At 41.8% G+C, this 16,395-nt stretch overlaps 1 protein-coding gene across 1 annotated transcript in view; it reads right to left on the bottom strand.

The window, feature by feature from the left end:
- LOC110200199 (nuclear body protein SP140-like protein) overlaps positions 1 to 16,395 on the bottom strand; it is a 60,649-nt gene that overhangs the window by 32,350 nt on the left and 11,904 nt on the right.

Genomic DNA, 16,395 nt, shown 5'->3' with positions numbered 1-16,395 from the left:
GGCTGGGCCTAAAGCAGACCAAATCTCTATCAAACTGCTTGCCTTCTCAAGGAGAGGAAGGGAGAGAATTTGGAACTGAAAATTAAAAACAAACAAACATGTTAAAATTGTTTATACATGCCATTGGGAAAAATATTTAAAAAATTTTAAAAGTCAATGGAAGAGAGAATATCTTCCATCACCCACTGGGGCTTTCAAAGTTGGAGAGCTCTAATATACCAAACCACACTGGCTTCCCTTACCTTCCACCCCCCCCATCACAATGTTACGGCCACAGCATGGCATGGTGGAAAGTGCACTGGGCTTAAGAGTCCCACGGTTTAGCTTCCGATCCCAGCCTTGCCTCTTGGTGCCTGGAAACTTTGGAAAAGTCCTTTAGCCACTCTGGCCCTCAGTTTTCTCATCTTCAAAATGGATCCATTGGATTAGACGGCTTCTGAGGTCCCTTGCAGCTCTCAATCTTTGATCCTATTAAGATACATTCTCTGCAGCCCTTCCCCCAGCCCCCAGCTCTCACCGGCAGGTCAGAGCCCCAGAGATGGTTGCCATGCCTCCTCTCTGGATTTTAGGGGCAGCCCTGAAAAGCTGGTGGCATTAGAGGTTTCTAATTCTATACAGCTCACGAGCCCCCATGTTTTGTGACAGTTCTTTGGCATCAGGGAGTCTCTCCTGGGAGGACATAGGTCTTTCCTATTGATCCTTGTTTTCAATGACTGGCCCACAGTGTCATACTCTCCCGTGTAGGTATGGTTGTCAATAGATGAAGTCCTTATTCAGGGACCCAGTTTAGATCTAAGGAAAGGCTGTGACCAGCCGGAGGCATCAGGGAGGAAAACTCCTTACTGGATCTGGATGCCAAGAATATATCATAACAGTGGGGATCAGTTCAATGTTAAGTTCTCTTGGCAAGTGATAGGGAAGAATAGGAGAGGGGAATGGGGAGAAGGGGACCCAGTATACAACTTAGACATATACAGAGCAAAACCCACATAAGGGCAGTGGCTGTGGTGGGGATCACAGAGACATGGGTCCAGAGGGGATATGGGCTCCAAAGTGCCCTTCTGAGGTTACAATACTTAAATCTTGATTTTGGTGGCTGCCTGAAGCTGACCGATTTGCATGTCAAGGTTCAGGGCACACGAGGGATGCAGGGAGGGAAGATGAACTGATGGTTGGCAAATTATTTTGGGGCACACAGCTGTGCTAACCTTTAAGCTATTATTGTCAATATTTTTCCATGCCTAGATTCCATAAGCTTACAGCCTCTCTTAAGAGAAGACTGTTATGATAACCCTCAAGCCCAATCTTATAACGATGGTTTCCATGCGTAGATTCTATAAACCACAGCTTTCCTTAAGAAGAGACTGTTATGGCGGTGGTCTCATGACCATTAGTCCTAATCTTATAACATACCATCAGTGTGTTTCCTCCCAGGATTATGAATTGATACCAATTAGCCAGGTTCAATTAGCTTTTAGAAATAAGTTTTCACTGTGGTGATATATTTGGTACCAAACACCCCTCCCCCAGAGTCTATGACACACACTCTCCCACAAGTACATACAGAGGCCAGGGAAGGTGGGCTCAAGCTTAGAGAGCACATTGGCAAAAAAGTAATTTGTGCATCCACAAATTGTGCGTTATCTTTCTAATCCTGGACAATAACCTTCATTAATGCAGCCAATCCACTTGGCCAAGAGATGGAGATTAGGAGAGCAGAGCATTACATGAATTGTCAGATGCAGTCACTATATTGTGTGATTTTTCTGTTTTTCCTTTTTTTAAAAAAACTGATTTTTGTAGGATCATAGATGTGCACTCTTCAATCCAGTGACACTGGTCTCCTACCTGGGCCATGTATGACAGTCCATTTCCTGGCTCTAGGCATTCTTTCTGCCTCTCCTCCATCCCTGGAATGTTCTCCCTCTTCTGACTCAACCTACTGCCCTTGTTGGCTTCCTTTAAGTCCCAACTAAAATCTCACCATGTACCTTCCCCAACTTCCCTAAATTCTAGTGCCTTCTCTCTGTTAATTATGTCCTATTTATCCTGTATACAGCTGACTTTGTATATATTGGTTTACATATTGTCTCCTCCATTAGACTGTAAGCTCCTCGAGGGTAAGGACTGTCTTTTGCCTCTTTTTGTATCCTTAGTACTTGGTACATAGTAGATACTTAATAAATGTTTATTGATTGATTAATTTCAAGCTGGAAGTGACCTTAATGACCTTAGAGGCTATCTAGTACAACCCTCTCATTTTATAGATGAGAAAAGCTTAGGTTAAGTGAATTGCCCTAGGACACACAGTAAGTGACAAAAGTCCAGATTTGAACCAAGATCCATTGACTCCCAAGTCAGTGTTCTTCTCTAATACCATGATGTTACAAGGGAGATCATTTCTAGAGAGTGTGTATCTACAAATTACCATATTGTACAAACCAAAGACATCAATAACACATTTTTGAAAAGAAAAAAAAAACAAAATTGTGAGAAATTTTATCGAAGACTGCTAAAATATAGCTAACACTCATCTACATCTTTCTTCTGAACTTTCCATTCAATAACTGTGTTAAAAGAGAAAATAAGTTAGTTCGACATGACCTGTGTTTATTGAACCTATATTTGTTCTCTGTGGTTTTTTTCCTTGAAAAAATTTGTGTTGATATCTTTTGTTTTCACTTTATTATTATCACCTGATTATTTCCTTTCTCCCTTACCTACCAAAAGACTTACCCCTTGTAACAAAGAATAAAAAAGAAAGAGGGGGAGAAAGGAATTTCCCAAAATTAACTAATACATTATTTGGTATGACTATATATGCAGTATATGTTCCACACCCATAATCCCCCACCTCTTCAAGAAAGGAAAGGAGATGCTTTTTTTCCCCTCATCTTCACAGAGACTAAGCTTATAAAATATATAGCATTCAAATTGTAATTCTTTATTCTAACATTGTTACAATCATTTGGTCTGTTGTTTTCCTGGTGCTGTTTACTTCTTTCTGTATCAGTTTGTATATGTCTTTCTAGGCTTCTCTGAACTCATCAAATTTGTTGTTTCTTATTGCAGAGTAATATAACAATATGTTCTTGTACCACAACATTTTTTTTTAGCCATTCCACTATCAATGGGCCTCTACTCTGTTTATAATTCTTGATTATTACTATGAGGTTTTCCTTTTAATCTCTACAGGGTATGGAATTATAGAATTTCCTAATGTTAAGATCTCTGAGTTAAGCCCAAGTTACTTCCCAAAATAGTTGGACTAATTCGGTACTCTACTAGAAGTACATAGTGTACCTGTCTTTCCATAGTACCACCTACATTGATTGTGGCAGTTGATTTTCCCATCAGCAGCTCAGCTAGCTGTCTACTCCATGGAACATTCTGCCTTTCCCCAGGATGAGCTGATCATCTAAATTCTCATCACCATGCAAATTGACTGAGTTTTTGATATTTAACATTTTCTCACTTCCTTAAGGTGCCTGTCCCTTCTGACTGAAGGACTCTTGAGAGTAGAGCAGGTACATTTCTCCCAAAGCATTTCTTTATAGAGGCCTTTCAGAATAGAGGCTTTTCAGAACCTTTCAGAACTTTTCAAGTAACTCTCCATTTTCCATCAGCAGCTCAACTTGGTTCCCTCTTACTGGGTCTCCCTTGGCTCCCTACCTTTTTCATTTTACTTGTGTGTGTTGTCTTCCTCTCTTAGATGGTGAGCTCCTTGTTGGCAGGGACTATTTTTCTTTTTTTACTTGTATTTTCAGTGTGCCAAGGCACAGTGCCTGCCACACCCATAGGTGCTCATTAAGAGTTTATTAAATTGAATTTTCCAGATGACACTTCTGAGTTGTTTTGATTTCTATTTCTCTTATTTTTAATATTTTGGAACATTTCTTTCATTATGGTTGTTAATAATTTGCCATTCTATTTTGAGAAATGCTTATTCATATCTTTGGATTACTCATTCATTGGGAAATGACTTGTGGTCTTATATTTTTGCTAGTTCAGAATATATCTAGGATATGAAACCAAACTCAGAGATTTCTGAACTGCTTCCTTTCCTAGTTATTCACAAACCATCTCTTTAAAGATCCAGTTATAGGATTTTCCCAGGAATAATAATAGCTCACATTTATATAGTTCTAGCTATGTGCCAGGCACTACACCAAGTGCTTCGTAAGAATTATCCCATTGATCTTCATAACAACCCCAGGAGATAAATGCTATTATACTCTCTGTTTTATAGATGAGGAAACTAAGGCAGACAGAGGTTGTGACCTGCCCAGTGACACACAGCTAGTGAGTGTCTGAGGTCAGATTTGAACTCAGGTCTTCCTGACTTCAAGCCTGGCACTTTATCTACTGGGCCTAGCTGTTGAGCTCCCTGGGCCTGGATGTGCTTGGGAATTCAGCCTGTGTTGACTTTCTGGGTCACTAGCCACGGGGAAGTTATGCATGGCCTAATTTTTGAGACAAATATGTGCAAGATTGTGCTACACAGAGTATAATCCTACCATAGAGACAAGGTGTTTATGCCATGAGGTTTCTTTGAAAATAAAAGTGATTGAATAAAATTACTGCTTATTTTGAAACCATTCAATTTTCTCCATATAAATGTCTCCCTCCACTACGCTCAGCCTACAGTGATGGTCTTGGAGCACCTGTGAGAATGAGCCTGGGCCCATGAGCCTACTTAGGGATGTTAGGAGAATAAACTCATTTATTCAGATGTTGTGACTTCATAATCAGCACTCCTTGTCAGAAGCATCCTTGCTGTGTGACCCTGGGCAAGTCAATTCACATCTCTAACATTCCTCAGTTTCCATATCTGTTCTGGCTCAGGTGAAACAATATCTGTAAGTACTCTTCAAGTATTAAAGCACCACAAAAATGTGAGCTGTTATTTCTTTTGCAGTTATTACATATAACTAATGATAGCTTTGATTACTTCTGAAAACAGCTTATTTGTATCCATTTACCATTTATCAACTGGGGAATGTCTCTTACTTTTATAAATTTAGCTCAGTTCCTACATATTTGAGAAATGAGACTTTTATCAGAGAGCCTTGCTTTAAAAATTTCCCCCCAGTTTCCTGCTTTCCTTCTAATTTTGGCTGCATTGATTTTGTTTGTGAAAAAATATTTTAATTTCATGTAATCCAAATTATCCATTTTACTTCCTGTGATATTATAATGATTACAAAGATGAAAAGCTAAAGGGACTGCCCTCAGGGACCTGACACACAGCCAATGGGGAGATGTGATATGCGCAGGTGATAGGAGGAAGGCATGATGTGGCATGAGGGGCAAAGATGAGACCTGGGCACAATAAGGGGAGAAAACAAGGGAGAAAAGGGAGGAAGACAAGAAGGATTTGTGTAAGAGAGGCCTGAGCAGAGGTGAGAGGTCCCCTAAAAGCCAAAGTACCTTGGACATCTCTGACAGATGTACTCTCATCCAGGCTGCTTCTTTGGACAGGAGACCCGCATTGGATTCGGGTGGTGATTGATCTGGAGGAACTAGACAGCAAAAGAAAGCTTCAGTCAGAGAAGAGGCAGATGCAGAGGGACAGACACTTCCCTGACTCTTCATATCTTTTTCAGAGTCCCCTGTCTAGGCCCTAGATGCAGCTATGGATGGAGCTGCTCAGGTGCCTGCAGCCATAAGATGGGCCAGTTCCTTTGTGTGGTAGCTGGGAGTCCTCCAGAGCAGCCAGCCCTGGAAATGCCAGTGGGAGACAGGAGCAGACACCTCTCCTTGTGCCTATAGGAAAGGACAGCTCCTGTGCAGAAGTCCTGCAGGACAGGCAGACCCAGCCATCTATGCCCTGAGAATGCCAGTGGGAGACAATAAAGATGTCTCTTCCTGCTTCCCTGAATCCATAGGAGCTCCCCTCTCAACATCTCCCCTGGCTCTACGTACCCCTCCTTAACACTTGCTCAGTTCCTTCAGTTGCCTCTCCCTTCTGATTGGAGGACTCTCAAGGATAGAGCAGGTACATTTCTCCCAAAGCATTTCTTTATAGAGGTCTTTCAGAATAGAGGCTTTTCAGAACCTTTCAGAACTTTTCAAGTAACTCTCCATTTTCCATCAGCAGCTCAACTTGGTTCCCTCTTACTGGGTCTCCCTTGGCTCCCTACCTTTTTCACTTTACTTGTGTGTGTTGTCTTCCTCTCTTAGATGGTGAGCTCCTTGTTGGCAGGGACTATTTTTCTTTTTTTACTTGTATTTTCAGTGTGCCAAGGCACAGTGCCTGCCACACCATAGGTGCTCATTAAGAGTTTATTAAATTGAATTTTCCAGATGACACTTCTGAGTTGTTTTGATTTCTATTTCTCTTATTTTTAATATTTTGGAACATTTCTTTCATTATGGTTGTTAATAATTTGCCATTCTAGGAGCAGCTAGGGGGCCCAGTGGATAAAGCACCAGTTCTGAAGTCAGGAGTACCTGAGTTCAAATCTGCCTTCATACTAAACACCTGACACTTACTAGCTGTGTGACCCTGGTCAAGTCACTTAACCCAAATTGCTTAAAAAAAAATAATAATAATTTGCCATTCTATTTTGAGAAATGCTTAATCTCATCCTTGGATTCATTGGGAAATTCATTGGTCTTATATTTTTGCTAGTTCACAATATACCTTGGATATCAAACTCATCTCAGAGATTTCTAAACTGCTTCCTTTTCTAGCTCTTCACAAATCATCTCTTTAATGATCCTGTTATAGGATTTCCCCAGGAATAATGATAGCTAACATTTATGTGGCTCTTACTATGTTCCAGGAACTATGATCAGTGCTTTACAATAATTATCCAACTGATCTTCATAACAGCCTAAGGAGACAAATGTTATTATAATCTCCATTTCACAGATGAGGAAAGTAAGGCAGAGAGAAGTTGTGACTTGCTCAGTGACACACAGTTAGTAAGTGTCTGAGGCCAGATTTGAACTCAAGTCCTCCTGACTCCAAGTCTGGCACTTTATCTACTGTTCCTAGCTGTTGAACTCACTGGGTCTGGATTTGCTAGGGAATTCAGCCTCATTCAGTATACATCTCATGACTTTCTGGGTCATTAGCCATGGAGAAGGCATGGATGGCCTAATTTTTGAGACAAATACGTGGAAAATTGTGCTACACTGGGTATAATCCCACCATATAGACAAGGTATTTATTCCATGGGGCTTCTTTGAAAATAAAAGTGATTGAATAAAATTACTGGTTATTTTGAAACCATTCAATTTTCTCCATATAACTGTGTCCCCCCACAACCCTCAGCCTACACTGATGTGTAGAATCATGTGTGACAATCAGCCTGGGCCCATGGGCCCACTTGAGGGCGTTAGGAGAACAAACTCATTTATTCAGATGCTGTGACTTCAGAATCAGCACGCTTATGTCAGATGCATCCTTGCTGTGTGACCTTGGGCAAGTCAATTCACATCTCTAACATTCCTCAGTTTCCATATCTGTTCTGGCTCAGGTGAAACAATATCTGTAAGTACTCTTCAACCATTAAAGCACCGCAAAAATGTGAGCTGTTATTTCTTTTGCAGTTATTACATATAACTAATGATAGCTTTGATTACTTCTGAAAACTGCCTATTTGTATCCCGTTGCCATTTATCAACTGGGGAATGTCTCTTGTTTCTATAAATTTGGCTCAGTTCCCTACATATTTGAGAAATGGGACTTTTTTCAGAGAACCTTGCTTTAAAAATTTCCATCCAGTTTCCTGCTTTCCTTCTAATTTTGGGTTCATTGATTTTGTTTGTGCAAAAATATTTCAATTTCATGTAATCCAAATTGTCCATTTTACTTCCTGTCATATAGCATTGATTACAAAGATGAAAAACTAAAGGGATTGCCCTCAGGGACCTGACACACAGCACAGGTGGATAGGAAGAAGGCATGATGTGGCATGAGGGGCAAAGGTGAGACCTGGTACAATAGGGGGAGAAGACAAGGGAGAAGAGGGAGTAAGACAAGAAGGATTTGTGTAAGAGAGGCCTGAGCAGAGGCAGGAGGTCCCCAAAAATCCAAAGTACCTTGGACATCACTGACAGATGTACTCTCATCAAGGCTGCTTCTCTGGACAGGAGACCCCACATTGGATTCAGGTGTTGATTGATCTAGAGGGACTAGACAGCAAAAGAAAGCTTCAGTCAGAGAAGAGGCAGATGCAGAGGGACAGACACCTCCCTGACTCTTCACATCTTTTTCAAAGCCCCCTGTCTAGGCCCTAGATGCAGCTATGGATAGATGGAGCTGCTCAGGTGCCTGCAACCATAAGATGGGCCAGTTCCTTTGTGTGGTAGCTGGGAGTCCTCCAGAGCAGCCAGCCCTGGAAATGCCAGTGGGAGACAGGAGCAGACACCTCTCCTTGTGCCCAAAGGAAAGGATACCTCCTGTGCAGGAGTCCTCCAGGACAGCCAGACCCAGTCATCTATGCCCTGAGGATGCCAGTGCGAGACAATAGAGGATGTCTCTTCCTGTCTCCCTGAACCCTTAGGAGCTCCCCTCCCAACACCGCCCCCCCCGACTCTAGGTTCCCCTTCTTAACACTTGCTCAGTTCCTTCAGTTGCCTCTCCCTTCTGATTGGAGGACTCTCAAGGGGAGAGCAGGTACATTTCTCCCAAAGCATTTCCTTATAGAGGCCTTTCAGAATAGAGGCTTTTCAGAACCTTTCAGAACTTTTCAAGTAACTTTCCATTTTCCATCAGCAGCTCAACTTGGTTCCCTCTTACTGGGTCTCTCCTGGCTCCCTACCTTTTTCAGTTTACTTTGTGTGTTGTCTTCCTCTCTTAGATGGTGAGCTCCTTGTTGGCAGGGCCTATTTTTCTTTTCTTACTTGTATTTTCTGTGTGCTGAGGCACAGTGCCTGGCACATAGTAGGTGCTTAATAAAAGTTTAATAAATTGAATTTTCCAGATGAAACTTCCGAGTTGTTTTCATTTGTATTTCTCTTATTTTTAATATTCTGGAGCATTTTTTCATTATGGTTGTTACTAATTTGCCATTCTACTTTGAGAAATATTTATTCATATCCTTGGATTACTAATTCATTGGGAAATTCATTGGTCTTATATTTTTGCTAGTTCACAATATATCTAGGATATGGAACCGATCTCAGAGATTTCTTAACTGCTTCCTTTCCTTGTTATTCACAAACCATCTCTTTAATGAGCCAGTTATAGGATTTTCCCAGGAATAATAATAGCTCACATTTATATAGTTCTAGCTATGTGCCAGGCACTACACCAAGTGCTTCGTAAGAATTATCCCATTGATCTTCATAACAACCCCAGGAGATAAATGCTATTATACTCTCTGTTTTATAGATGAGGAAACTAAGGCAGACAGAGGTTGTGTGTGACCTGTCCAGTGACACGCAGTTAGTGAGTGTCTGAGGCCAGATTTGAATTCAGCTCTTCCTGACTCCAAGCCTGGCACTTTATCTACTGGGCCTAGCTGTTAAACTCCCTGGGCCTGGATGTGCTTGGGAATTCAGACTGTGTTGACTTTCTGGGTCACTAGCCACGGGGAAGTTATGCATGGACTAATGTTTGAGAGAAATACCTACCACAGAGACAAGGTATTTATGCCATGAGGCTTCTTTGAAAACAAAAATGATTGAATAAAATTACTGGTTCTTTTGAAACCACTCAATTTTCTCCATATAACTATTTCTCCTCACAACCCTCAGGCCACATTTATGGTCTTGGAGCATCTGTGAGAATGAGCCTGGGTCCATGGGCCCACTTTAGGATGTTAGGAGAATAAACTCATTTATTTAGATGCTGTGACTTCATCATCAGCACTCCTATGTCAGAAGCATCCTTTCTGTGTGACCCTGGGCAAGTCAATTCACATCTCCAACATTCCTCAGTTTCCATATCTGTTCTGGCTCAGGTGAAACAATATCTGTAAGTACTCTTCAACCATTAAAGCACCGCAAAAATGTGAGCTGTTATTTCTTTTGCAGTTATTACATATAACTAATGATAGCTTTGATTACTTCTGAAAACTGCCTATTTGTGTCCCTTTACCATCTATCAACTGGGAAATGGCTCTTACTTTTATAAATTTGGCTCAGTTCCTACATATTTGAGAAATGAGACTTTTATCAGAAAACTTTGCTATAAAAATTTCCATCCAGTTTCCTGCTTTCCTTCTAATTTTGGCTGCATTGATTTTGTTTGTGCAAAAATATTTCAATTTCATGTAATCCAAACTGTCCATTTTACTTCCTGTCATATAGCATTGATTACAAAGATGAAAAACTAAAGGAACTGCCCTCAGGGACCTGACACACAGCCAGTACGGGGATGTGATATGCACAGGTGATAGGAGGAAGGCATGATGTGGCATGAGGGGCAAAGGGGAGATCTGGTACAATAGGGGGAGAAGACAAGGGAGAAGAGGGAGTAAGAGAAGAAGGATTTGTGTAAGAGAGGCCTGAGCAGAGGCAGGAGGTCCCCAAAAATCCAAAGTACCTTGGACATCACTGACAGATGTACTCTCATCAAGGCTGCTTCTCTGGACAGGAGACCCCACATTGGATTCAGGTGTTGATTGATTTAGAGGGACTAGACAGCAAAAGAAAGCTTCAGTCAGAGAAGAGGCAGATGCAGAGGGACAGACACCTCTCTGACTGTTCACATCTTTTTCAAAGCCCCCATCTAGGCCCTAGATGCAGCTATGGATAGATGGAGCTGCTCAGGTGCCTGCAACCATAAGATGGGCCAGCTCCTTTGTGTGGTAGCTGGGAGTCCTCCAGAGCAGCCAGCCCTGGAAATGCCAGTGGGAGACAGGAGCAGACACCTCTCCTTGTGCCCAAAGGAAAGGATACCTCCTGTGCAGAAGTCCTCCAGGACAGCCACATCCAGCCTGAAGATGCCAGTGGGAGACAATAGGAGATGTCTCTTCCTCTCTCCCTGAACCCATGGGAGCTCCCCTCCCAACATCCTCCCTGGCTCTATGTACCCCTCCTTAACACTTGCTCAGTTCCTTCAGTTGCCTCTCCCTTCTGATTGGAGGACTCTCAAGGGGAGAGCAGGTACATTTCTCCCAAAGCATTTCTTTATAGAGGCCTTTCAGAATAGAGACTTTTCAGAACTTTCAGAACTTTTCAAGTAACTTTTCAATTTACCAGATAAAACCTCACAGTTTTTTGATTTCTCTTATTTTTAATATTTTGGAGCATTTTTTCATTATGATTGTTGATAATTTGCCATTCTATTTTGGGAAATACTTATTCATATCCTTGGATTACTAATTCATTGGGAAATTCATTGGTCTTATATTTTTGCTAGTTCACAATATATCTAGGATATGGAACCGATCTCAGAGATTTCTTAACTGCTTCCTTTCCTTGTTATTCACAAACCATCTCTTTAATGAGCCAGTTATAGGATTTTCCCAGGAATAATAATAGCTAACATTTATATAGCTCTTAATATGTGTCAGGCTCTATCCGAAGTACTTTACAAGAATTATCCTATTGATCTTCATAGCACCCCCAGGAGACAAATGTATTACAATTTCCATTTATAGATGAGGAAACTAAGGCAAACAGAGGTTGTGGCTTGCCCAGTGACACATTTCTAATGAGTGTCTGAGGCCAGATTTGAACTCAAATCCTCCTGACTCCAAGCCTGGCACTTTATCTACTGTGCCTTGCTGTTGAGCTCCCTGGGCCTGGATTTGCTTGGGAATTCAGCCTGTCTTGACTTTCTGGGTCACTAGCCATGGGGAAGTTATGCATGGCCTAATTTTTGAGACAAATATGTGCAAGATTGTGCTACACAGGGTATAATCCTACCATAGACACAAGGTATTTATGCCATGAGGCTTCTTTGAAAACAGAAGTGATTGAATAAGATTACTGGTTCTTTTGAAACCATTCATTGTTTTCCATATAACTGTCTCCCCTCACAACCCTCAGCCTACAGTGATGGTCTTGGAAGCTCTGTGAGAATTAGCCTAGGTCCATTGGGCCACTTAGGGATGTTAGGAGAATAAACTCATTTATTTAGATGCTGTGACTTCATCATCAGCACTCCTTGTCAGAAGCATCCTTGCTGTGTGACCCTCGGTAAGGCAATTTATATCTCTAAGATTCCTCAGTTTCCTTATCTGTTCTGACTCAGATGAAACAATATCTGTAAGTGCTCTTCAAACCTTAAAGCATCACAAAAATGTGAGCTGTTATGTCTGCTGCAGTTGTTACACATAACTAATGATAGCTTTGATTACTTTGGAAAACAGTCTATTCATATACCTTTACCGTTTTTCAACTGGGGAATGTCTCTTATTTTTATAAATTTGGCTCAGTTCCCTACATATACGAGAAATGAGACTTTTATCAGAGAGCCTTGCTTTAAAAATTTGCCCCCAGTTTCCTGCTTTCCTTCTAATGTTGGCTGAATTGATTTTGTTTGTGCAAAAAATATTTCAACTTCACATCATACAAATTGTCCATTTTACTTCCTGTCATATAGCATTGATTACAAAGATGAAAAACTAAAGGGACTTCCCTCAGGGACCTGACACACAGTCTCAGGGGATGTGATATGCACAGGAGATAGGAGGAAGGCATGATGTGGCATGAGGGGCAAAAGTGAGATCTGGGCACAATAGAGAGAGAAGACAAGGTAAAGGAGTGGGTAAGACAATAAGGGTTTGTGAAAGAGAGTCCTGAGCAGAGGCGGGAGGTCTCCTAAAAGCCAAGTACCTTGCACATCTCTGGCAGATATACTCTCATCAAGGCTGCTTCTCTGGACGGGAGAACTCACATTGGATTCAGGTGTTGATTGATCTAGAGGGACTAGACAGCAAAAGAAAGCTTCAGTCAGAGAAGAGGCAGATGCAGAGGGACAGACACCTCCCTGACTCTTCACATCTTTTTCAGAGCCCCCTGTCTAGGCCCTAGATGCAGCTATGGATAGATGGAGCTGCTCAGGTGCCTGCAACCATAAGATGGGCCAGCTCCTTTGTGTGGTAGTTGGGAGTCCTCCAGAGCAGCCAGCCCTGGAAATGCCAGTGGGAGACAGGAGCAGACAGCGCTCCTTGTGCCCATAGGAAAGGACAGCTCCTGTGCAGAAGTCCTCCAGGACAGCCAGACCCAGTCATCTATGCCCTGAGAATGCCAGTGCGAGACAATAGAGGATGTCTCTTCCTGCCTCCCTGAATCCATAGGAGCTCCCCTCCCAACATCCCCCCTGGCTCTACGTACCCCTCCTTAACACTTGCTCAGTTCCTTCAGTTGCCTCTGCCTTCTGATTGGAGGACCCTCAAGGGGAGAGCAGGTACATTTCTCCCAAAGCATTTCTTTATAGAGGCCTTTCAGAATAGAGACTTTTCAGAACCTTTCAGAACTTTTCAAGTAACTTTCCATTTTCCATCAGCAGCTCAACTTGGTTCCCTCTTACTGGGTCTCCCCTGGTTCCCTACCTTTTTCAGTTTACTTTGTGTGTTGTCTTCCTCTCTTAGATGGTGAGCTCCTTGTTGGCAGGGCCTATTTTTCTTTTCTTACTTGTATTTTCTGTGTGCTGAGGCACAGTGCCTGGCACATAGTAGGTGCTTAATAAAAGTTTAATAAATTGAATTTTCCAGATGAAACTTCCGAGTTGTTTTCATTTGTATTTCTCTTATTTTTAATATTCTGGAGCATTTTTTCATTATGGTTGTTACTAATTTGCCATTCTACTTTGAGAAATATTTATTCATATCCTTGGATTACTAATTCATTGGGGAAATGATTCAAGCTCTTATATTTTTGCAAGTTCAGAATATATCTTGGATATGAAACCCACCTTAGAGATTTCTTAACTGCTTCCTTTCCTTGTTATTCACAAACCATCTCTTTAATGAGCCAGTTATAGGATTTTCCCAGGAATAATAATAGCTCACATTTATATAGTTCTAGCTATGTGCCAGGCACTACACCAAGTGCTTCGTAAGAATTATCCCATTGATCTTCATAACAACCCCAGGAGATAAATGCTATTATATTCTTTGTTTTATAGATGAGGAAACTAAGGCAGACAGAGGTTGTGACCTGCCCAGTGACACGCAGCTAGTGAGTGTCTGAGGCCAGATTTGAATTCAGGTCTTCCTGACTCCAAGCCTGGCACTTTATCTACTAGGCCTAGCTGTTAAACTCCCTGGGCCTGGATGTGCTTGGGAATTCAGCCTGTCTTGACTTTCTGGGGTCACTAGCCATGGGGAAGTTATGCAGGGACTAATTTTTGAGACACACATGTGCAAGACTGTGCTACACAGGGCACAATCCTACCATAGAGACAATGTATTTATGCCAGAGGCTTCTTTGAAAACAAAAATGATTGAATAACATTACTGGTTCTTTTGAAACCATTCATTTTTTTCCATATAACTGTCTCCCCTCACAACCCTCAGCCTACAGTGATGGTCTTGGAAGCTCTGTGAGAATTAGCCTAGGTCCATTGGGCCACTTAGGGATGTTAGGAGAATAAACTCATTTATTTAGATGCTGTGACTTCATCATCAGCACTCCTATGTCAGAAGCATCCTTTCTGTGTGACCCTGGGCAAGTCAATTCACATCTCTAACATTCCTCAGTTTCCGTATCTGTTCTGGCTCAGGTGAAACAATATCTGTAAGTACTCTTCAACCATTAAAGCACCACAGAAATGTAAGCTGTTATTTCTTTTGCAGTTATTTCATATAACTAGTGATAGCTTTGATTACTTCTGAAAACTGCCTATTCATATCCCTCTACCATTTATCAACTGGGGAATGGCTCTTACTTTTATAAATTTGGCTCAGTTCCTACATATTTGAGAAATGAGACTTTTATCAGAAAACTTTGCTATAAAAATTTCCCCCCACTTTCCTGCTTTCCCTCTAATTTTGGCTGCATTGATTTTGTTTGTGCAAAAATATTTCAATTTCATGTAATCCAAACTGTCCATTTTACTTCCTGTCATATAGCACTGATTACAAAGATGAAAAACTAAAGGGACTGCCCTCAGGGACCTGACACACAGCCAGTGGGGCAACGTGATATGCACAAGTGGATAGGAGGAAGGCATGATGTGGCATGAGGGGCAAAGGGGAGACCTGGGCACAATAGGGAGAGACAACAAGGGAGAAGAGGGAGGAAGACAAGAAGGATTTGTGTAAGAGAGGCCTGAGCAAAGGCAGGAGGTCCCTAAAAAGCCAAAGTACCTTGGACATCGCTGAAAGATATACTCTCATCAAAGCTGCTTCTCTGGACAGGAGACCCCACATTGGATTCAGGTGTTGATTGATCTAGAGGAACTAGACAGCAAAAGAAAGCTTCAGTCAGAGAAGAGGCAGATGCAGAGGGACAGACACCTCCCTGACTCTTCACATCTTTTTCAGAGCCCCATGTCTAGGCTTAGATGCATCTATGAATGGAGCTGCTCAGGTGCCTGCAACCATAAGATGGGCCAGTTCCTTTGTGTGGTAGTTGGGAGTCCCCAAGAGCAGCCAGCCCTGGAAATGCCAGTGGGAGACAGGAGCAGACAGCGCTCCTTGTGCCCATAGGAAAGGACAGCTCCTGTGCAGAAGTCCTCCAGGACAGCCAGACCCAGTCATCTATGCCCTGAGAATGCCAGCGCGAGACAATAGAGGATGTCTCTTCCTGCCTCCCTGAATCCATAGGAGCTCCCCTCCCAACATCCCCCCTGGCTCTACGTACCCCTCCTTAACACGTGCTCAGTTCCTTCAGTTGCCTCTCCCTTCTGATTGGAGGACTCTCAAGGGGAGAGCAGGTACATTTCTCCCAAAGCATTTCTTTATAGAGGCCTTTCAGAATAGAGACTTTTCAGAACCTTTCAGAACTTTTCAAGTAACTTTCCATTTTCCATCAGCAGCTCAACTTGGTTCCCTCTTACTGGGTCTCCCCTGGTTCCCTACCTTTTTCAGTTTACTTTGTGTGTTGTCTTCCTCTCTTAGATGGTGAGCTCCTTGTTGGCAGGGCCTATTTTTCTTTTCTTACTTGTATTTTCTGTGTGCTGAGGCACAGTGCCTGGCACATAGTAGGTGCTTAATAAAAGTTTAATAAATTGAATTTTCCAGATGAAACTTCCGAGTTGTTTTCATTTGTATTTCTCTTATTGTTAATATTTTGGAGCATTTTTTCATTATGATTGTTACTAATTTGCCATTCTATTTTGGGAAATACTTATTCATATCCTTGGATTACTAATTCATTGGGAAATTCATTGGTCTTATATTTTTGCTAGTTCACAATATATCTAGGATATGGAACCGATCTCAGAGATTTCTTAACTGCTTCCTTTCCTTGTTATTCACAAACCATCTCTTTAATGAGCCAGTTATAGGATTTTCCCAGGAATAATAATAGCTAACATTTATA

Source organism: Phascolarctos cinereus, unplaced genomic scaffold (assembly GCF_003287225.1).
Source record: "Phascolarctos cinereus isolate Bilbo 61053 unplaced genomic scaffold, phaCin_HiC Scaffold_5;HRSCAF=322, whole genome shotgun sequence".
Classification (NCBI taxonomy): Eukaryota; Metazoa; Chordata; class Mammalia; order Diprotodontia; family Phascolarctidae; genus Phascolarctos; species Phascolarctos cinereus.
Note: the sequence above shows the minus strand (reverse complement) of the source record. Positions and strands in the feature narration are given on the sequence as shown.